Here is a 19,970-nt window from a genome sequence, read left to right on the forward strand (position 1 = left end):
GCCCCACTATCTATAACTTACATTCTACTATTTCATTGTGTATACAATTTTAAGAACAGTGTGGGCTAAAGAATTCAACAGTTAATCCTTTTGACATTCCTTGAATCACTTGAGTTTTAAATTGTACTTTTCAAAAAACAGAACACCCTTATAAAAAACATGCGTATATGTAAAATTTAATACCATTTTTATTAGTCATTTTTCAAAGGAAACAGCCATTTAACAATGAGCAGACTCATTGTTAAATGCCTGGATGCCCTTTCTTTAACTATTCTTCTAGCGTTCATACTGTGGACTGTTCTTTATATTCTAAAGAAAATTAAAATAAAGGTGTCACAAAAGTATATGAAATAAATGTCACATGAAATGACGGAATCATCAAATGGTTTGGGTTGGAAGGTACCTTAAGGATCATGTAGCTCAAGGCCCCTTACTGTGGGCAGGCACAGAGGTTGCTCGAAACAACCACTAGACCAGATTGCTCAAAGCCCCATTCAACCTGTCATCATACAGTAAGATAGTTACAATAGGAAAATCGCTTTAGTCTGTCAATATTATTACTTTCCTTACAATGCATCAAGGTGAACTGACAGTTTGATGCCAGTGGTGCATTGTACTAAGATTTCTAGATTCATATTGATTTTATCAGGGTTTTGACCTATTTGAAAAAAAAATCAGCTTGTAGAGTTTTGTACTTAAAAATGAAGATCGCCTCCCTTTTATCTCCATGTAAATAAAGATTTGATGGTTTGTGGTTGTCAGAGCTTGGTGCTATTTTTTTTTTTTTTTAATATTGCAAATTAATACATCGATAATATTTGCAGAAGCACAAAAATATGATGTGTAATTTTTTGTTCTGTTATTCATTTTAATCCCTGTGCCAGCAAAGAACTGTATCTGCCAGCAAAGCTGTACTGTAGAATTACAGGCCATGAAATTGAGGTTCTGTGAAATACTGTTCTAAAGTAATTACAACATACGTGTACTCATGTGTGTTGAGTCAATGACTCAGAGCCCTTTTGTTTTGTATTGCTTCACATATGGTGGGTGTTTCATGTATGGAGACTAGCGCAGGTCTTTTTAATCTATCAAAAAAAGGCACAAAATCAATATTAATCAATAATGAAACCTTTTAAAATTAAATGTAGAATAGGAAACAATTATGCACCAATTAATCATCATAAAAAATTACTAAGAAAAATAATGGAACATTTGTGATAACAGTAATTTTATGCAACTTTCTAGATGTTGGCTCAGTGGTATTGGAAAGCCTTTGTGAAATATAGATCTGCTCAAAACTCTTCCCTGCTCATTGTCTGCATGCCTTTTCAGAAGGGCTGAAACAATATGCTTCAGTTTGGTATCATTGGATAAATTCCTGTAAAAACAATCTGCAAAGGGTTTTGGTGTTACTACACAGTGTAAAACATCTAAGTTACAGGAAGAAAGTTAGAACAAACTGTCAGAATAACCCCAAGTAAATTGATCCTGGTGGTTACTATAATTTTATGCAATCAATGTATATAATTGTATATATTCCACAATAGTTTCCTATATCTATTAATTCCCTCCACAGGAGTCATGAGTGAGGAGTCAGCTTCTTTTTTTATGTGCTGCATAGATCAAATAGTAAGATTTGTTGATCACAGAATCATAGAATCTTAGATTGGCTTGGGTTGGAAGGGACATCAAAGATCATCTATTTCTAATCCCTCCCCCCTCCCACCTTGGGCAGAGATGCCACCCACTACAGCAGGTTGCCCACATCCTTGTCCAACCTCGTCTTGAATACCTCCAGCGATGGGGCATCCCCAACTTCTCTGGACAACCAGTTCCTGTGTCTCACCACCCTCTGAGTGAAGAATTTCCTCCTAACATCTAACCTAAATCTCCCCTCTTTTAGTTTAAAACCATGCCCCCTTGTCCTATCACTATCTGCCTGTGTAAAAAGTCACTCTCCATCTTTTTATAAGTGCTCTTTATGAACTGAAAGGCCACAATGAGGTCACCATGAAGCCTTCTCTTCTGCAGCCTGAACAGTCCCAGCTCTCTTAGCCTTTCCTTGCAGGAGAGGTACTCCAGCCATCTGATTAACTTTATGGTTCACTTTTGGATCCATTATAACTAACAGATCTACATCCTTTTTGTGCTAGTGATTCCAGACCTGGATGCAGTACTCCAAGAGGAGCCTCACAAGGGCAGTGTAAATCCAGACAATCACCCCCCTTGACCTGCTGGCCACTCCTCTGCTGATGAACCCCAGAACACAGGCAGCCTCCAGGGCTGTAAGCACACTCTGCTGGCTCATGTCGAGCTTTTCATCCACCAGAACCACCAAGTCCTTCTCTGAACAGCTGTTCTCAATGAGTTCTTGTCCTAGATCATGGGGAGGTTTACTTAGCACCTGGCCTGATGGCTGCCAATGGGTCCCACCTGTCCCGAAGGTGGAAACAGACTCTAGCCAGGGAAATGGCAGGGCTCATTGAGAGATCTTTAAACTAGTTATGAAGAGGGATGCTGGGAGGGAATAAAACTTTCTAGTGATGAGCGTGGGGGAGCAGTCTCAGGGTTGAGGGTGCGACTCAAGTGTATCTACACCAATGTATGCAGCTTCCACAACAAACATGAGGAACTGGAGGCCATTGTGCAGAAGGTAAACTGTGACCTAGTCTCCATCACTGAAATGTGATGGAACCACTCTCATGACTGGAGTGCTCCAATGGACAGCTACAAGCTCCTCAAGAGGGTCAGGCAACTAAGGAGGGGTGGTAGTGTGGCTCTCTATATTAGAGAGTGTTTTGATGTTGAGCTCAGGTTTGGGAATAGTGAGGTAGAGTCCTTATGGATAAGGATCAGGGGGTTGGTCAACAAGGTGGACATCCTGTTGATGGTCTGTTATAGACCACCAAACCAGGATGCAGAGATGGATGAGGCATTCTAAAAGCAGCTGGCAGAAATCATGCAATTGCTAGCACTTGTTCTCATGGGGGAATTCAGCTTCCTGGACATATACTGGAAATACAATACAGCCCTAAGGAAGCAGTCTAGAAGTAGTCTAGAGAAGTGGGAGACGTAGTGGTAGGGAGCTGTCATGGGCAGAGTAACCATGACATGTTAGAGTTCTCTGTTCTTGTTGAATTCAGGAGGGAGGTCAGTAAAAATGCTACCTTGGACTTCCAGAGAACAGATTTTACATTGTTCAGGATACTGGTAGGGAGGGTCCCTTGGGAGTCAGTCCTGAAGGGCAGAGGGGTCCAGGAGGGCTGGATGCTCCTTAGGAAGGAAGTCTTAAAGGAGCAGAAGCAGGCTGTCCCCATGTGCCGTAAGCTGAGCTGGCACGGAAGAAAACTAGTGTGGCTGAACAGGGAACTTTTGCTGAGTGTCTAGGATAAACAGAGAGTTTATGTCCAGTGGAAGAAGAGGCAGGCAACTCAGGAGGAGTACAAGGAAATTGCCAGCATATGCAGAGAAAAAATCAGGAAGGCAAAAGCCCAGTACTAGCTCAACCTGGCCAGTATGGTTAAGGATAACAAGAAAATGTTTTTATAAATATATTAATGGCAAGAACAGGGCTAAAGAGAATCTCCATTCTTTACTGTACGCAGAGGGGAACATGACTACTAAGGATAAGAAAAAGGCTGAGGTTCTTAATGCCTTCTTTGCATCTCTCTTTACTAGCCAGACCACTTATCCTCAGGGTACTTGGCCTCCTGACTTGGAAGTCTGGGATGGGGAGCTGAAGAATACTCCCACAGTTCAGATGGAAACAATTAGAGACCTGTAGCTCTACCTGGACCATCACAAGTCCATGGGGCCAGGTGGGATCCACACGAGGGTGCTGAGGGAGTTGATGGATGTGATTGCAGGGCCTCTTTCCATCATCTGTCAGCAGTCATTGTCATCCAGAGAGGTCCCAGATGACTGGAGACTTGCTAATGTGACACCCATCTGTAAGAAGGGTCGTGAGGAGAACCTGGGGAACTACAGGTATGTCAGCCTGACCTTGGTGCCAGGAAAGGTGATGGAACAGGTCATCTTGAATGCAATCACGCAGCATATGTGGGACAACCTGGGGATCAGGCCCAGTCAGCATGGGTTCATGAAAGGCAAGTCCTGCCTGACCAACCGCATCTCCCTCTATGACCCGGTGACCCACCTGGTGGATGAAGGAAAGCCTGTTGACGTAGTTGACCTAGACTTCATCAAGACCTTTGCCACTTTCTCCCATAATATTCTCCAGGCGAAGCTGACAGTCCATGGCTTGGGCAGGCACACTCTTTGTTGGGTTAAAAGCTGACTGGACAGCTAGGCCCAGAGGTGATGGTGAACACAAGCCCAGTGACCAGTGGTGACCGGTCACGAGTGGTGTTCTCCAGGTATCGGTATTGGGGCCCACCCTTTTTAATATCTTTATTGATGACTTAGATAAGGGAATAGAGTGCACCCTCAGTAAATTTGCAGATGACACCAAGCTGGGGGGAAGTGTTGTTCTTCCAGAGGGTAGGAAACCTCTGCAGAGGGACCTGGACAGGATGGGTCGATGGGCAGAGGCCAATGCGATGAGGTTCAACATGGCTAAGTTCCGGGTCCTACACTTTGGCCACAACCACCTTGTGCAGCGCTACAGGCTTGGGGTAGAGTGGATGGAAGGCTGTGCAGAGGAAAAGTATTTGGGGGTGCTGATTGATGCTTGCCTGAACATGAGCCAGTAGTGTGCCCAGGTAGCCAAGAAGGCCAATGGCATCCTGGTTTGTATCAGGAATAGTGTAGGCAGCAGGACCAGGGAGGTGATCGTTCCCCAGTACTCAGTTCTGTCGAAGCCACACCTTGAGTACTGTGTTCAGCTTTGGGCCCCTCAATACAAGAAAGAAATTGAGGCCCTCAGGTTTGTCCAGAGAAGAGCTACGAAGCTGGTGAAGGGTCTGGAACACAAGTCCTGTGAAGACTGGCTGAGGGAATTGGGGTTGTTGAGTCTGGAGAAGAGGAGGCTCAGGGGAGACCTTCTTGCTCTCTACAACTACCTGAAAGAAAGTTGTGGGGAGCTTGGTGTTGGCCTCTTCTTGTAGACAACTAGTGATAGGACTAGAGGGAATGGCCTCAAGTTGCAGAAGGGTTAGAAATTAGGAGACATTTCTTAGAAAGATTAATCAGGCGCTGGAACGGGTTGAAGTACTGGGTCTGGCTGGGATGAAGTTAACTTTCCCTGCAGCAGTCCATACATTGCTGTGCTATGCACTTGTAGCTAGAAAAGCACCAGTATCACACCAGTGTTGTGTCTACTGCTGAGCAATACTGGCACAGCATCAGGACTTCCTCAAACCCCCCAAGAGCCAGGAGGTTGGGTGTGGGCAAGAGGGAAGGAAGGAACATCACCAGGGCAGCTGACCTAAACCAACCAAAGGGATATTTCATACCATATGATGTCACACTCAGCAATAAAAGGTGGAAAAGGGAAGAAGAAAGGAGGGTTGGGCTTTTGTTCTGAAAATGTCTGTCTTCCTAAACAACAGATATGTGTGTTGAGGCCATGCTTCAAGGACATGGTCAAGCATTGCTCATTGGTAGGAAGTACAGAGTAATTTATTTCCTCTGCACTTCTATGCAGCCTTTTTTGTTTGTTTGTTTTGTTTTTGTTTTCCCTTTTCCCCTTTCCCTTTTTCCCTTTAGTTAAATTATTTAATTAATACTTTTTCCTTAATAATTATTTTTCCTTTAATTAAATTATCCATATCTCAACCCATGAGTTGTTTTTTTCCTTTTCTTCTTCCAGGGAAAGAAGATTGTGATGGAGTTCAGTTGCCTAGAAAGGTAAAACCACCACAGTTGCCCAGGGAAGTGGAGGTGTCACCGTCCCTGGGGCTGTTGATGGAAAGATTGGAACTGGTGCTTAGGGACATGGTTTAGTGGGTGATATTAGTACTAGAGTGATGGTTGGGCCAGATAATCATGAATGTCTTTTCAAACCTTAATGATCCTGTGATTCCTGTCCATGATTGCCCCAGCCCAGGTACAGCACCTGACAGTTTGACTTGAACTTCATTAGGTTCACATGTGCCCAGTTCTCAAGCTAGTCTTTGTTTTAGTTTTCTAGGAAAAATAAACAAACAAATAAATAAATATGTATATATATAGTGTAGCAGATTAGTTCTAGAGTTTTAGACTTTTCTGCTGTCTGGTGTGTTACAAGCAACAGTTTCTTGTAATTTGGGCATATGGTTGTCTGCATACATATAATTGGTGATCAGCCAATATGAAGTTTTAGAATTTAGATTATGCATACTGGTATTATTTTACTTTTCCTTTTCTTACTTTTTTTTTTTCTTTCAGTTTGGCTGACTTAAACAAAACTGAAAGAAAAGTTTAGATCTTTATCCAGATTTAATTTTGTGATAAAGAATACTTGAGACTAAATTGTTTATTTCTATAGTCATTATAAACAGTGTTAATTGGTATTGTAAGTCATGGTAGACACATGGTTTCACTTTCAATGTGATTAATTGATCAGAAAGAAATATGTACTTAAATATATATACTGGGTGCCTGACTTAAGAATTTTTTTTAAAATTACATATAAATATATGACACATTAATAGGGTTTCCAAACCAGTATGACCTTTTTAAGCAGAGTTTTAAACATCTATCACTTAAATATGTTAATTCATGTGTTATATGGAACTAAGCAACTAAAATGTAAATGTCAACGTTATTTATACAGTACAGAAGAAAAAATATAAACTTTTCATGAGATGACATCTGTTTCAATTTTACCTGATCGGTTTTATTGTGTGTCCCCCCCAGAAAAAAAAAAAAAAAAAAAAAAAAAAGAAAAAAAAATGCAAAACGATGGTACAAGATTCTTTGGAGAATACTTATTTCAAAGTTAAATAAAAACTATAAAAATTTCTGTTCTAAAGATCACCTTTGCATCTGTGCGTATCTACTTGAACCTGAATGTCTCTATAACTAATATGTATTTTCAATCAAGTTATAATTCTCCTCTAAGAAAAACAAACAAACAAAAAACAACACATTTTTTTCAGAGTCTAACAGATCATGCATTGGATTATGGTAAATAAGCATGCATGAGTTTAAGCCATTTTTATTGTATACAGTTATACTCAGTTCAAGAAATTGAACCAGTATGAAATTAAGTGATTGAAATGCACTAATAATGGCTTTAAGCAACAATGATTTAGTAAACAAAAATAAACTTTTATGTTACATACAATCCCAACCAATTTATTCTATTCACTTCTTCTGCATTAACAACTTAGTCTATCTTATGAAGACAAAAAAATAATCTTGAAAACTTATCTAACATTATCTAAAGACATTGTTTTCTTTGGTGTTTCTTATAGGTAATAGATGGTGAGGTAAGGTAATAGATGTCTTTCAGACTAACACTTAATAGCATATTTCTGGAGGCTAAGAATTCAACATATACAGTGTTATTCACTATGTACTTTAATTCATGTATTTTATTATAACTATTAACCAGAAAAGATGAGGAAGAAGGATTACATACTATCCTTAGCTCTTGAGTTTGCAGACTGAAAGAGACAGCTTGTGATAAACATGATATCTGTGGAAGGTCTGATTGAAGTTGAACATAATGTGTAATGTTGAAACTCAAGAATTCTAGGTACCTGATGGACTGCCATCTGTGACTTAAAATTTGGGAATTTGGGGTACTGACTGGCTTCCGAATTACATGCAGGTCCCAGGACAAACCACTATGAACCACAGACATCTACAAGTCTTTTTAGAATCTTGATTAGAGATGGGAGAATAAAAAAAACCAAAAAACAAAAAACAATGATCAAGATACAATGCAGGAGCAAGTAATCAGTATTGATTATTTATTTCTTTCCTTTCAGAAATTATTCTTCCCAGATAATTCTTCTATGTCCTTCCTATATTTATCCACTCATGGTGGGATTATATGGCAAGGGTGTGTTGGGGGTGGGGGACTGATAGAGTGGCTTCTGTGAGAAGAGTCCAGAAACTGTCCTATGTTCATCGAACCACAGAATGGTTTGAGTTGGAAGGGACCTTAAAAATCATCCATTTCCAACCCCCCTGCAATGAGTAGGAACACCTTCCACTAGATCAGGTTGCACAAAGCCCCATCCAATCTGGCCTTGAACACTTCCAGAGATGCAGCATTCACAACTTCTCTGGGCAACCTGTTCTAGTTCCTCACTGCCCTCATTGTGAAGAAATGTTAGACGTTAGATAACAACCTGTTCCAGCTGGGAGCACCACTGGTCAAAGCTGCACCAATGAGAGACATTGGTGGTGCCTCTGTCAGAGTATATTTAAGAAAAGGAAAAAAGTGCTGCTCAACAGCCACTGGGAGAGGAGTGAGAAAATGGAAAGAGAAACAACCTGCAGATGCCAAGGTCAGTGAAGAGGGTGGTATTGTAGGCTCCAGAGTTGAAGTTCCCCTGTGGCCTGTGGAGAGGCCCACGGTGGAGCAGGCTGTCGACCTGCAGCACATGGTGCACCTTGGTGGAGCAGATCTCCATGCTGCAGCCCACGGAGAAGCTCACACCAGAGCAAGTAGATAAGAGCCCCTGCAGGAACAGACTCCTGAGCAGAACAGCAACTCATGGAGAGGAGCCCACAGTGTATCAGAAGATCAGGTGGGAACTGCAGTCCATGTGGTACCCATGCTGGAGCAGTCTGTTCCTAAAGGGCTCCATGTTCCTAAAGGGATCCATACCCCATGGTATGTATCCGTATTGGAGCAGTTCTTGAAAAACTGACATCTGTGACAAGCCCTTGTTGGATCAGTTCAGGAAGGACTGCATCCCATGGGAAGGACTCCACGCTGGAGCAGGGGAAGCAGAGGAAGAGAGTAAAGGTGAAGGAGTGGCAGAGATGAAGTATTATGGACTGATTGTAATCCCCACTCCCCATTCTCCTGTGCTGCTCGGGGGAGATGGTAGAAGAGAGTGGATAAGGGGAAGGTGGTTTTAATTTGCTTTTAGTTTCCACTGCTCTAGTCTGTTATCAATACACAATAAATTTCCATTATGCTGAGTATGTTTTGCCCATGACTGTACCTGGTGAATGATGTCCCTGTCCTTATCTCAACCCTTGAGCTTTTGTCATCATATTTCCTCCCTTTGTTCTTTTGAGGAACAGGATAAAGTGGTGTGGTGGTGCTAGGCTACCTTACGGTATGAAGCCACCACACCACTTTACCATCTGTGTTCCCTGATTCCTGCTGAGTAATCATAATTCAACATAGCCTGCTGCCACAGAACTCCCCATTTCACTTTATACAGTTTGTACTACTTCAGATTATCAGAAAATTGAGGTTTTGGCTTACAGTGACATTAATTTTTTATATCATTCAATCCTTCTGCACATGCACTTCTTTGAGGTGCTTAAACTAGGATTCAGTTCTGGTTCTTCTCTCTAAATTTCTTGAACTGTACAATTTCACTTTAGTGTCACTAAAAACAGATTTGCCCTCCAGCCATGCTGGTGTCTCTGCACTAACTTTAAAAGGCAGTTGATTGAGTCTAGCCCTGTTCAGATGTCTTAGCTAAATGCCTGAAGTTCACTGGAATGAATCAGGGTATATAAATAAGTAATTTGAAACCAGGCTTCCTCTGTGGAAACAAACTTGTTATGCTAAAGAATAATCAAAAACAAGTTAGTGTTATGCTCAAAATATTGTGTATGGGCAAAGAGGAAGCAAAAATCATGTATCTGTAACAATAAAGCTAAAATGTTATTGTTGCCGTAATGGAGATCTTAACAGTCTAATTCAATAGTCATCATTAGTTTTTATTTACTTAGAACAGGAAAAAAAAATAAATTAGTACATATCCATATGGAAAAAAGTCAAAATAATATTTAAAATAATTAGAAATAAAAAACATACAGTTTCTATGCCTTATCTTGGAGTTCTGTTCCACTACTCCTCTGGGTCTTAAAGTCATTAGCTTTGGACTCCTTGAGAGAATAGAGTTAAGCAATGTTAGAGCATAACTGTCTCCTCCAGCAGCCTCAGCTCAGGACAACTACTTCACAGCCACTGGAGGTCTGCCTGGTGCCTGGGGTCTCTACCCACGCTGAGGGATGTGCCGGCCGTAGTGCACTCACACACCTCACCACTAAGCCTCACACACCACACCGGCACAGCCAGCCCAGCCCCCTCCTGCCCTCGGGCTGGCACAGACAGCAGCTCCCTGGTGCAGGCACACACACACCGCTCCAGGCCCACCAGCACACCCATACTCACGGGTGCCCCGAGCGCCAGCAGGGCCCCTCTGCCCAACCAGCACCCCTGTCCTCATCCCAGCCCCTCTCACCTGCCCACGGGTCCCCTTCCTGCCAGCTGCTCCATCGAATGCACCCCTCCTCCCCCCGCCATGCACACCCAGTTTGGGGCAGACACAGATGCTGCCCCCAGCAGCCAGTCACCAGCCCAGCCCTACACTCACCCTGCTCAACCCTATCCCTGAGCAGCTGATTTGGCAACACACACTGCTTCTGCCCTGGGGGATGGAGGCTGACGACACCCCTCCCATTCCAGTAGCTAATGCTGAGACCCCCACTGGGTTCTGTAGCTGACAGCACAGGGCAGGGGCACCCCCACCCTGGTCTCACTCTAGCAGCTGGCACTCAGCCCAGTCATACAAATTCCCCCAGTGGCTGTCACTCTGGGCTCAAAGTCCTCCTTAGATCCGGAGAACTGTGGCCCCTCTCCAGCTACTGACACCAGGATTCTCACACTCTCCAGTAGCTGATACTGTCTTTCTACATGCACATACAGATAAAATTGTAACTCACCAGCCTCTGGAGTCCTTTGCCAGGAGGAATATGATAATAGTTTTTGCTTTCTGCACCAGTATCCAAGTGTATCTTTTCCAAAGTATCTTTTTTGAAACTGACTCTGCAGATTTTGAATGTTACTTTTTTCTTTTTAATATATATATATTTTTTTCATATTTGTTTCATTTCTTTATCTTATATCGTTCCTAAAATTGATGGACAACAGAAATAGGTCTTCAAAAGACAATCACTCATGGAAGAAAATGACAGCCATTTTATGGTCACAAAACCATTGTACTTTTTTATTTCAAATTAAATGTGAAATAAATATATATTTGTATATCAATAGAAGCTTATGTTTCATACACTTACTTGCATTAATCACACATTCTTTATGTTTGGATTACTATTTCAAGAAAACAATACATTGTGTTCAAATTATTTTTTTTTTTTTCCTTTGGACAAAATGGAGTTGGAGACATGATTTCTATTTGCATGTTATAAAATGATGAAAAAAAATATAAATTATATAATACTTTCATTATGGCTGAAAGACACAGACTATTTTTACACTATACATGTATGTCAAAGTCTCTTTAATTTATAGTCCATGCAAATAGCAAAGTTTTGCATAGAGTTCAGCATTGTCCCCAGAGTGCAAAGGATCCTGCCTGCTACATATAAGTGTCACTATGTATTTTAAAACACCCTCCTAAAAGGCTTCATTTATCTTGGGAGGGAGGCACAGAGAACATTATGCTCCTTGTTGGATTAATGTTCATCTAAAAATTGCATCAGGCCTTGATGTCCCACAAAAATTAAATGTAATATAAGCACTACACAGTGCAGACAGTGTAGAATGCGTATTTCAGTCATATCACTGAAATCAGTCATAATTCAGTCATATCATTCAGGCATGTCACTCTCACATTTTATTTTTTTATTTTATTTTTAATTTTTTTTCCCATGTGGACGTAGGTTCTTTGATATCACTTCTAACTTTGCTTTTGCTCAGATTCCTGTCCTGAAGTGCATTCAGTAGAATTAGGTTTAATTCTTCTCTTGGCAAAGGGATCAAAAGTCTGTGCATTTTTTTTTTCTCTCTGACTGGTATTTATGATTATTTTAAACACAGTGAAGAAGTCATTTGACTTCAGTTAGTAGACATCAATGAGACATTTAAAATAAATCCAGGTGATACGCTGTTAAATATATTTCTCATTTAAAAATACACTTTATGATAAAAGATGTTGCTTTGGCTTTTTCCCAAGTGTGTGGCTTGCAGATTAGATGAGGAATTCTTAAATGCAAAGGGGGAGTTAATTGCTACTGGGAATAGTTTTGAACCACATTTTGAATCATTTAATATTTAATGAAGGGCTGGCTGATATTTAAAACAGGTGATTATATTCTTTGCATTTCAATTAAAAACACGTGTTCCTACTTTATTTTTAAAACTTCAAAAATTCAGAGTCTGTTGCATGTAAATGTAGGCATGTACCTCCATCTCTAAATTTGATTTGTCAGTTCTGAATTGTTTTTCTTACTTGGCAGAAATTACGCTTGATTTATGCTTCTCTCTTTCTCTCTCTCTCTCTCTCTCTCTCTCTTTTTTTTTTTTTTTTTTTTTTCCCCAGCACAATTAGCAGGTCTGAGAACCACAGAGTGAATACAATATTCACTTTACAATGCAGTGCTCTGTTTCTGAGAAATTAAAATTATTTCACCTCTTCCTTTCCAAGGAGAAGAATTCTTCACAGAAGAATTCTTGTCCTACTGATAAGTTACTTAACATCAGTATTATGGATGTAATTATTCTGAAAATTTCTGCTAAGGGGTTTGAAAGCGATGGTATACAAAGCATCTGAGAGTGACCCATGGAGAGCTGTTTAACTCCATCACATTGCCTTTATTCTGTATTTACAACTGATAAATCACAATGGACATTATAAAATGTTTCTCTTTATTACAAGAAAATAAATTCTTTCCATGTGCCAGGTTTTGTTTTATCACTAATAGGAGGAAATCTGCTACTTAAGATACAGTAAACATTATAAACTCCATTTTAGGAAAAATATGCAGCTGGAAATTCCTGGGTGCAGTGAAGACTCGTATGTGTTAAGATCTTATATACTGAAAGAAGGAAACATAAATACCAAAATAATAAAAAAACATTTCTGATAATTTTAATATACTCTGTAACAATCTTTGTTATTTTCTAAATTTATTGTAATAAAAAAGTGATAAAAGTGTGTTAAATCAATAAAAATCAAAGAGAAATTGAAAAATAGCTGAATAAATATCACAATATCATCAAGAGCATAAGAATAAAATGGTAATTTTCAATTACAGTACTTGACGGGATGTAGACTGAGGATGCGTATTGCTCTGTTTACTTGCCTGTAATCTCTATAGATGAAGGGAGATTTTCATCATCTACTACAGCTCAGTTCTGACTTCCTGTTACCTGTAGATAGAATTGCATATGAAGGAGGTGGAACAGTTCTGGCTATCTTAGACAAAAGATTTTGCCAACTTCCTTTCAGTTATGCCTCTGGCTGTAAAATGTCTCTGATGGAATCAAGTTAAAAAGGAAAAATGTATCTATTGTTGTTATATTTAAAATAATTTCCATATCAAATGGCACCCACAACAAACAAAAGGAATTAAAAGACAGCAAAAGTGAATGTATCATATAAGTGATTGTTTACCTTTTATCATTTTTAAATGGTAAATATGCACATGGTTTAACTAACAAAGTAAGAATCTAATAATAAAGTAAATTAAAACTCCTTATATTTCCTTTTAGTTTTTTGTCATTTTTTTCTTTAAGTATAATGCATTTTCTTCCCCATTGAGAAAACAATAATTTATTCAAAGAAAAATAAAATCTCATTATGCCACAGGGAAGGTTCATATTAATTCTGAGAACATAGTTCTTTCTTTTTGTTCAGCAGTATTTCCTCTTTATTTGGCATATTACACCACAGATTTAGTGCTGTCAAGGCCAGAAGCACGATTATATCAGCATCTTAGGAAAAACAGAAGCAGTATTTCTTTGACGTGTTTACCTGTTAGGAATATATTCTCTATGTCACGCACTGTAAATATTCAGATTCATTTTGCAGTTAATAACCATGGCACAGCTTCCTTATTTTCAGAATACATTCTGAAGAAGTGCTGAAAGAGGGAAAAGAGAGACATATTGCAAAAATATCAGCTGAAAAGGGGCTTGCTATTCATTTGTACTGTTAGTTACATACTGCCATCTAAGTAGCTTCTTAGGCACTCAACTGGGGCATGGCTGGCAGCCCAGACTGCCAATCTTAACAGTCTTAACATTCTTAACCTCTTTATTGAGTTCATCTGCACTGGCAAGCACCAGGTCCAGTAACACTTGGTTTTTCTAATACTAAGGCCAGGAAATTTTCGTCAACATACTCCAGGAATCTCCTGGATTGCTTGCACCCCGATGCATAACTTTCCCAGCAGGCATGTGGGTGGCTGAAATTAGGATTCATTGTAGTGATTTGCATTTTAATTATTTTGTTTTCAAATTTAAAATTTTGAGTGCTGGTAAAGTCTGTGAAGTCTTTCATGTCATGATATCATAGGATATATATATAAATGATTTTAAATATATACATATAATTTACAGGTCATTTGGAATTCATTATTTTTTGCAACAAATAAAATAATTGGCATGCTAGTGGTTAGTACCTTGGTTTGATTACTAAAAATATATTAATTAATAACAGCTTTCCATATGGTACCCTTGATTACAATCTTGCAATTCTGCAGAGAGAATCTATGGTATGAAAGAAAAATGCTTCACTTCTGTATTTGCTGAGCAGATTTTCACTTAGTAAGATTTGAAAAATCTCTGTTATGAGCCCTAGCTCTGTTACAATGACTAGACTCACACTGCATGAAGGATCTTGAAGTTTTTACTAAAATAAAAAATTAACTTCAGTTATATCAGGTTCCATCACTGTCAACACACAATAAATATCAGCAGGGTGTAGGGCCGGTGGGTTGTTCTTTCAGTTGCACAGCATGCTGATTTTACTCCTCTGTGTGGAGCTTTAAAGTAATTAAACACAAGATTTATGAATAGGAGAATAAGCAGTAATAGTTAGTGGCTGATTGGATGAATGAATGTGAATGAATAATTTCCATAAGTATAAACTTATGGAAGTTTATACAGACCATTGGAAGTTTCACAGACCGTAATTTAAAATGGTATGGATATATATGAGAATCTAATAAGAAGCAATATTTAAAGAAAATAGAAACATTAGCTTATATAGGTCTACACATAATTTCTAGTATCTGCCTAAGCATTGAAAGCTTTAACTGAAGAAAATTACTTAAAAGTTTCTGTTAACTACTTCAAAATACAGCACAAAGACATTAAGTGTTTTAAATGTAATATTGAAAGTCTCATTATAAAGGTGTGGTGAAAAATGTTTCATTCCTCTTGCCACCTTGTTTGTCTTAGATAATCAAACATTTTGATTATCATGAAGACAAATCATGAATGAAATAAAAAGAAATAAATTACTTTTCTGGAGTAAATACATTTTTAAAGGATTAATAAATATGCAAAGAGCATAATAGTAATTCCTTGGTCATAATGAATTGCTAATAAAGGTTAAACAGTTCCTGAAGAATAGAGTTCTTGGTCTTCATCTTTGAGATTTACCCTTTTTGCCTTATGTTTATATCTATATTATTTTCTTTACTTACATTTAATAGTCGACTGTTTGACCGTTGTATATTATAATTACCATTTTGAAGAACATTCTCTCTACATATATACACCATACAAATAGAATATGCTGATATGTATATTTTAGTTATACATACTCAAATAATAAACATTGTATACACAGACATAAATATAAATGTATAATATAGATACATATATGTATGTGTTATATTTACATCTGTGTTTCACTCAGAGGATGGTGAGACACTGGAACAGGTTGCCCAGAGAGGTTATGGATGTCACATCCCTGGAGGTGTTCAAGACCAGATTGGATAAGGCCCTGAGCAACCTGATCTAGTGGGTGGCATCCCTGCCTATGACAGTGTACTGGGTCTGGCTGGAATGTTAATTTTCCCGGCAGCAGCCCATACAGTGCCATACTCTGCACTTGTAGCTGGAACAACAGTGTTACCACACCAGTGTTGTGTCTACTGCTGAGCAACAGTGGCACAGCATCGGGCCTTTCTCTAACCCTCCTACGGGGTGGGCAAAAAGTGAGGAGAGAAACATCACTAGGGCAGCTGACCTAAACCAATCAAAGGGATATTCCATACCATATGACGTCACACTCAGCAATAAAAGGTGGAAACAGGAAGAAGAGGGGAGGGGAGGGCTCTCGTTGGGAAAACGTCAGTCCTCCTCTCGAACACCGGCTACGTGCGTTAAGGCCCTGCTTCAAGGACATGGTCAATCATCACTCATTTGTGGGAAGTAGAGAGTAATTTCTTTCCTCTGCACTTCCACATAGCCTTCATTTATTTTGGTTGTTTATTTTCCTCCCTTCTTTTTATTTTTTCCCTTCCCCCCCCCCCCCTTTTCCCCTTTCCCTTTTTATTTCCCTTTAGTTAAATTGTTTAGTTCATAATAATCTTTATTTAATTGTTATTATTATTTCCCTTTAATTAAATTATCCTTATCTCAACCCATGAGTTGTTCTTTGCTTTACTTCTCCCCCTCCTCATTTAAAAGAGGGGGAGTGAGAGAGCTGTTGTGGGGTTTAGCTGCCCAGCACGGCAAAACCACCACAGACAGGGAGGGTGGAACTAGATAATCTTTGATGTCCCCTCCAACCCAAGCCATTCTATGATTCTATGATCTAGAAGGAACTTGTACAATCAGATTTTGCTCTGCCAGTTTGGTTTTATTTGCTTGTTTGTTTGAAAAATATGTTCACTTTCACTGGTGTATTGCACATTCAGATACATTTCTGCATTGAAAATTTTTATATGTTGTTTGATTCTCAGCATGTTGCTTATTTAGAATTTGAAAAATGAAGAAGAAACCTGATCAAGTTCTGTGTGATACACCAACACATACATGGTAATTTTTTGATGAAATAGGTGATACACATTCATGAAATACTTTGGAGTATTATTACATTGACAGCAGCCTCAAATTGGGACTTGAGAGAAAATGGGTGTGGGATTAATTGCCTAAACATAGTCATCCAGTTTTATTTGATCACTTGACATGACCTAAGGGATTCAAGATATCCACATGTGGTTGGCACACATGAAATAGGGGCCACAGGATACCCAAGTCATTATGGAGCATTGACAGAAGGCCTGGCAGGAAATCACGAGAGTATTTCAGATGACCCTGGATATATATTTGATCAAGTGAATCAGTGTGTGGCTGTGGGTCACCAGTAATGCCTGAAGTAATGCAGGCAGGCAATACGCTGGTCTGAGTTAGCTCATATGTTTATATTTGAAGTCACAAATATAGTCAACAGATTTGAGTATAATTTACCTTTAGACTGTAGATGTCTATGCTCTCTACAATGCCAAATAGACAGTGATTCATATATGTAAATGAAGGTAAGCATGTGTTTCTAAGGTAAGAGTCCAAGGCCTTCCACATTTTTTTCATGCACTGTACCTTCTATATTTTGAGTATAGTTATGACTGTAAAATGTGTGTCATGCCACAGTGTGGTACACACAATGAGGGTGCCATATGGTGCATGGTGCCATAAACCATTTAAATCAGATTGTCTTCTAGCATTTTTGATTAAAAAACAACAATAACAACAAAAATAAAAACTAAAAATGCGTAACAAAGTGTAGGCATTCATGATGGAACAGATGCGCATTCTGGTCATGTACCAACACAAAGACACATTGACACTGAATTCATATTCATTCATCAATGTTATTTTTATGCTGATCTAGTGCATGATCCAAAAGAGAAATGTAGAGTAGGATAAAGTAAAATGCAAACAAAAATGCAATAAGCATGGGGTTACTTTCTAAGAATATTTATTATTATTGATATATGCTAAAACATTAATGAAACTGCCTGTCTCATCTCCCTCTTAGATCACTTAAATCATCTTCTTAGATCTCTTGAATAAATGTATAGTGTAGGAGAAAACAGAAATAGTAATACAGATATGTACATAAGTAAATTTATTTTTCTTTTGCATTCATAAATGTAGTAAACCTCTTTGTTCATGCTTACAGTTCTTAATTTCTGAAAAACAAAAACAAAGAAACAAAAAACATCTTGACCTTGTTCTGGATCTTATTTAGACTGATGTACTGAGAAATCCCTAATAAAATATTCCCCCCACCCCCCATGGCTATGGGGTGATATTTCTTTTTCATTCTCTAAATTCTACCTAAAAATCTCAGACAATTGTTCTTTAGTCAAAGAATGGTATTAGTATCCAATATACTATCCTTTGGGCATTTGTATCTTCATCCACAGAGACTCTCTTTTACCTTCAAAACATATAAATATTTTTCTTTCCACAAAACAAAACAACAAAAAACTCATGATCAAAAACTCCAAATGCCTTTAAAAAATAAAATGAAATAAAATAAAATGAAATAAAATAAAATGAAATAAAATGAAGTAAAGCATGAATTCACCTTGTGACCAAACTTTGTTTTGGGAAAGCCAGTGTTTACTTTGGTAAAACCATTGTAGGATTTCCAGATATTAACAAATAAAATAATTGATCTGCATTATGTGCAGGTCACGCCATAATTCCATAATAAAAAGATAGCTATTGTTATTGAGGTTTTCAGTTTGAGATAACATAATACATAGGAATTCACAAAGGAGGAGGAGGCAGGGAAGATTTCCTTCAGACTCAAACCAACACTAACAGAAATACCTTAAAGAAAATATTTTTAATAAAATATTTTTAATTTTCACCTCAATATCTGTCAATATTCACAAATGTAGAAATATACAAGCAATTAAATTAAATACAATCTATTTCACTGTAATATTTGCAGAGGTTTTCTAAAAGCTGAGGGATCTTACTACATTTTTCAGAATAACTTCGCCTTCACTCAGTCAGATTTTTCTTCTGAAAAGCGAACACATTGTTTGTAAATAATGTCATGGCAAACAGATGAAGTCTGCTCAGAATAATGAATTCTGTATTTAAAAAAAAATCATGGAATTGAGAAGAATACCCATCACAAATTTACAGTTAAAATTAAATTATCTTTGCAGACAAACTATAGGAAACTATAGGATTACAGGATTAATTTTACTAAATTTTATACATTTCTAAATGTAATATATAACTGGGAGCTAGACAATCTAGCCCTCCTTTCCAAAATATTAAAAATCTCTGTGATGATGTAGGATAATTAATGTCTTTGAAAGTTTATAGGCTGTAAGACTTTTTAGTTTGTAGAGATTTTGGAATTCCTTCCTGACTTTTTTTTTTCCTTAATTTTTAATGATTTTCTAGTTTTAGTCTGTTTATTTGCTATACAATATAATGTATTAAGCATTTTTATTATCACTAGTATTTTGGAGTATAATGTACCTTTATGACTTGAAGGTCTTTATCTACTAAGAATTTTAAATAACCATGTGCAGACTTTAACTTGAAATAGAATATGGATCACTTTAGAGAGCATGGTGTGTTTCTGAGAGCAGCAAACATATTTTGCTTAAATGATTATATTAAAGGAAAATAGTCTACTAAAGCCCCTCAACATGCATTAAGTTTGTATTTCAGGGGAAAACAAACAAACAAACAAAAAACCTTACCTTGTGTAGTATGCCTTTTCTCTGCCAGCATTTCCCTATTCCACAGTATACATCCTAATGCCTAGTGCATTTGCACATAAATGCATATGAACATATTTTGCAGAAGGTAGTTTTTAATTTTTGTGTTAAACGCTTGGAGATTCTTAATCCAGAAGATTTTTGTTTGTTTGTTTGTTTGTTTTTGGTGTATGAATTCAAGCTTAGCTATTACGGTCTTCCTCGAAGCACAGTCTAGTACTTCTAGTACTTATCTCTTCCCTTTAGAAGCAGGTAACAATTAGCTATCAGGATTTTACTTCTTTGGGAGGAGAAAAAAAATGGTGTTTCTTAGACTGAACCTCTTAGGGTGAACCAGGACCTCTCTAAAGGAGTAGCTCTTTCCCTTGACA

The 19,970-nt window shown here is 38.2% G+C and overlaps 1 long non-coding RNA gene across 1 annotated transcript in view; it reads right to left on the reverse strand.

Moving 5' to 3' along the window:
• Positions 1 to 12,737: 12,737 nt before the first annotated feature.
• Positions 12,738 to 19,970, reverse strand: part of LOC137850129 (uncharacterized) — a 182,843-nt gene continuing 175,610 nt past the window's right edge. The window contains exons 2-3 of the long non-coding RNA XR_011092286.1: positions 13,863 to 13,971; positions 12,738 to 13,258 (exon numbers count right to left, since the gene is read on the reverse strand). This is a non-coding gene — a long non-coding RNA (uncharacterized lncRNA). The remainder of the gene's footprint in view (positions 13,259 to 13,862; positions 13,972 to 19,970) is intronic.

The sequence above is a fragment of the Anas acuta genome, chromosome 1, assembly GCF_963932015.1.
Source record: "Anas acuta chromosome 1, bAnaAcu1.1, whole genome shotgun sequence".
Classification (NCBI taxonomy): Eukaryota; Metazoa; Chordata; class Aves; order Anseriformes; family Anatidae; genus Anas; species Anas acuta.